This window comes from Rutidosis leptorrhynchoides, chromosome 10, assembly GCF_046630445.1.
Source record: "Rutidosis leptorrhynchoides isolate AG116_Rl617_1_P2 chromosome 10, CSIRO_AGI_Rlap_v1, whole genome shotgun sequence".
Classification (NCBI taxonomy): Eukaryota; Viridiplantae; Streptophyta; class Magnoliopsida; order Asterales; family Asteraceae; genus Rutidosis; species Rutidosis leptorrhynchoides.
The window spans coordinates 123721135-123725907 of record NC_092342.1 but is presented as its reverse complement, the minus strand read 5'-3'; positions in this window follow the sequence as shown (position 1 = coordinate 123725907).

The following is a 4773-nucleotide window of genomic DNA, read 5'->3' as shown; positions in this document are numbered from 1 at the left end:
ACTTGTTCTAGAGGTAGACATCTATCACATAATATCAAACGCGTTAAGAGATTAATATATCACATAATATTCACATGTTAAAAATATAAAGTTTCCAACAAAATTTGTTAAGCAATCATTTTTCAAGTAAACACGGTCGAAGTCCAGACTCACTAATGCATCCTAACAAACTCGATAAGACACACTAATGCAAAATTCTGGTTCTCTAAGACCAACGCTCGGATACCAACTGAAATGTCCCGTTCTTATTGATTAAAAACGTTCCATATTAATTGATTTTGTTGCGAGGTTTTGACCTCTATATGAGACGTTTTTTCAAAGACTGCATTCATTTTTAAAACAAACCATAACCTTTATTTCATAGATAAAGGTTTTAAAAAGCTTTACGTAGATTATCAAATAATGATAATCTAAAATATCCTGTTTACACACGACCATTACATAATGGTTTACAATACAAATATGTTACAACAAAATAAGTTTCTTGAATGCAGTTTTTTTACACAATATCATACAAGCATGGACTCCAAATCTCGTCCTTATTTAAGTATGCGCTAGCAGAAGCTCTTAATAATCACCTGAGAATAAACATGCTTAAAACGTCAACAAAAATGTTGGTGAGTTATAGGTTTAACCTATATATATCAAATCATAATAATAGACCACAAGATTTCATATTTCAATACACATCCCATACATAGAGATAAAAATCATTCATATGGCGAACACCTGGTAACCGACATTAACAAGATGCATATATAAGAATATCCCCATCATTCCGGGACACCCTTCGGATATGATATAAATTTCGAAGTACTAAAGCATCCGGTACTTTGGATGGGGCTTGTTGGGCTCGATAGATCTATCTTTAGGATTCGCGTCAATTAGGGTGTCTGTTCCTTAATTCTTAGATTACCAGACTTAATAAAAAGGGGCATATTCGATTTCGATAATTCAACCATAGAATGTAGTTTCACGTACTTGTGTCTATTTTGTAAATCATTTATAAAACCTGCATGTATTCTCATCCCAAAAATATTAGATTTTAAAAGTGGGACTATAACTCACTTTCACAGATTTTTACTTCGTCGAGAAGTAAGACTTGGTCACTGGTTGATTCACGAACCTATAACAATATATACATATATATCAAAGTATGTTCAAAATATATTTACAACACTTTTAATATATTTTGATGTTTTAAGTTTATTAAGTCAACTGTCCTCGTTAGTAACCTACAACTAGTTGTCCACAGTTAGATGTACAGAAATAAATCGATAAATATTATCTTGAATCAATCCACGACCCAGTGTATACGTATCTCAGTATTGATCACAACTCAAACTATATATATTTTGGAATCAACCTCAACCCTGTATAGCTAACTCCAACATTCACATATAGAGTGTCTATGGTTGTTCCGAAATATATATAGATGTGTCGACATGATAGGTCGAAACATTGTATACGTGTCTATGGTATCTCAAGATTACATAATATACAATACAAGTTGATTAAGTTATGATTGGAATAGATTTGTTACCAATTTTCACGTAGCTAAAATGAGAAAAATTATCCAATCTTGTTTTACCCATAACTTCTTCATTTTAAATCCGTTTTGAGTGAATCAAATTGCTATGGTTTCATATTGAACTCTATTTTATGAATCTAAACAGAAAAAGTATAGGTTTATAGTCGGAAAAATAAGTTACAAGTCATTTTTGTAAAGGTAGTCATTTCAGTCGAAAGAACGACGTCTAGATGACCATTTTAGAAAACATACTTCCACTTTGAGTTTAACCATAATTTTTGTATATAGTTTCATGTTCATAATAAAAATAATTTTCTCAGAATAACAACTTTTAAATCAAAGTTTATCATAGTTTTTAATTAACTAACCCAAAACAGCCCGCGGTGTTACTATGACGGCGTAAATCCGGTTTTACGGTATTTTTCGTGTTTCCAGGTTTTAAATCATTAAGTTAGCATATCATATAGATATAGAACATGTGTTTAGTTGATTTTAAAAGTCAAGTTAGAAGGATTAACTTTTGTTTGCGAACAAGTTTAGAATTAACTAAACTATGTTCTAGTGATTACAAGTTTAAACCTTCGAATAAGATAGCTTTATATGTATGAATCGAATGATATTATGAACATCATTACTACCTTAAGTTCCTTGGATAAACCTACTGGAAAAGAGAAAAATGGATCTAGCTTCAACGGATCCTTGGATGGCTCGAAGTTCTTGAAGCAGAATCATGACACGAAAACAAGTTCAAGTAAGATCATCACTTGAAATAAGATCGTTATAGTTATAGAAATTGAACAAAAGTTTGAATATGATTATTACCTTGTATTAGAATGATAACCTACTGTAAGAAACAAAGATTTCTTGAGGTTGGATGATCACCTTACAAGATTGGAAGTGAGCTAGCAAACTTGAAAGTATTCTTGATTTTATGTAACTAGAACTTGTAGAATTTATGAAGAACACTTAGAACTTGAAGATAGAACTTGAGAGAGATCAATTAGATGAAGAAAATTGAAGAATGAAAGTGTTTGTAGGTGTTTTTGGTCGTTGGTGTATGGATTAGATATAAAGGATATGTAATTTTTGTTTTCATGTAAATAAGTCATGAATGATTACTCATATTTTTGTAATTTCATGAGATATTTCATGCTAGTTGCTAAATGATGGTTCCCACATGTGTTAGGTGACTCACATAGGCTGCTAAGAGCTGATCATTGGAGTGTATATACCAATAGTACATACATCTAAAAGCTGTGTATTGTACGAGTACGAATACGGGTGCATACGAGTAGAATTGTTGATGAAACTGAACGAGGATGTAATTGTAAGCATTTTTGTTAAGTAGAAGTATTTTGATAAGTTTATTAAAGTCTTTCAAAAGTGTATAAATACATATTAAAATACTACATGTATATACGTTTTAACTGAGTCGTTAAGTCATCATTAGTCGTTACATGTAAGTGTTGTTTTGAAACCTTTAGGTTAACGATCTTGTTAAATGTTGTTAACCCAATGTTTATAATATCAAATGAGATTTTAAATTATTATATTATCATGATATTATCATGTATGAATATCTCTTAATATGATATATATACATTAAATGTCTTTACAACGATAATCGTTACATATATGTCTCGTTTAAAAATCATTAAGTTAGTAGTCTTGTTTTTACATATGTAGTTCATTGTTAATATACTTAATGATATGTTTACTTATTATAGTATCATGTTAAATATATATATATCCATATATATGTCATCATATAGTTTTTACAAGTTTTAACGTTCGTGAATCACCGGTCAACTTGGGTGGTCAATTGTCTATATGAAACATATTTCAATTAATCAAGTCTTAACAAGTTTGATTGCTTAACATGTTGGAAACATTTAATCATGTAAATATCAATCTCAATTAATATATATAAACATGGAAAAGTTCGGGTCACTACACTTACTAGTTTATGTTCTACACTTAAAGTATCAAAAGATTTAAAGTTCATAGTTGTTAAACTCATACTTGTAATTCATGTTAGTAAACTTTAAAGTTTACTCTCTTAAGGATCAAGCTTTGGTTTGAATCTTTAAAGTATGAACAACAATGAACTAGTTACATGCTTACTTAGTTTATTTCTTCATTTATTTGCACTTTAAAATTTATGTTTGTTGTTAAATGGTCAAGTATTACAAGTTAGTCTTGATCTCATACCTTCTTGAACTAAAGTTAACTTTAAAAGTTCAAGAACATGTAAGTAAGCTTTCTATAATTATAACTTGGTACACTTATGTTAGATCTAGACTTTTGGGTCTAGGATCTTCAAGATCTAACTAAGAACTATGTTCTACAACTTAAGATCTTGGTTTTATAAGTTTATTTTCAAGTTGTAACTTAATATTAGTTTTAAAGTTCATGTATGTGTTGGATCTAAGACTTTGATGTAACTTTGGTTCATCAAACTTCATACAACTCTTAAGTGAGTTGTACTACATGTCTTAGACCTACACTTGTGTCATAATAGTCAAAACTTGGTTAATATTACTTTTATAGTTCATGTATGTGTTGAATCTAAGACTTTGATGTAACTTTAGTTCATCAAAACACTTGCAACACTTAAGTGAGTTGTGCTTCATATCTTAGACTTACACTTGGGTTATGATGGTCAAACCTTGGTGAAAATGATGCAAACAAATCAACGATTTGTACACTTGAAGCTATATGCATCAAGGATGAGAACCATGATAAGCATCGAGCACCAAGAACCACCGGAACCTACTGATCCTACTGTTCTACTGTTTCTGTGTCTAACCCTTACGACCTGTTCTAGTGTAATTATGATTTTCAGATAGCTCTGTTCGAGTAGATAACTTTTCATATAGGACTCGTCTTAATCCAAGTTACGGTTTAGGATTTATGGCCCTCCGATCGTCACTATGTCCATTTAACGTTGTGCTGAAAATTCTGACCTACTCGCACTTAGACCGTTGCCACGGTCAAACGAAGACGAGTTTGCTTCTGTAATTTTTACCACAACTAAAGTACTCATAGACGGAGCCATGGCCACTGGTCTCACCTTATTTCAGTAGGTATAGAGGCCGTGGTGACTGACCGAACTCTGCCTTTGTTTTAAACTCTTTTCATGAACGAAACTGACTTTACACCTTTTGTTTGATGATGAATGATGATGAGTCTTAAGACCTTATTTACATAATTTTAAACCTATTCGGACAATTTACTGACTT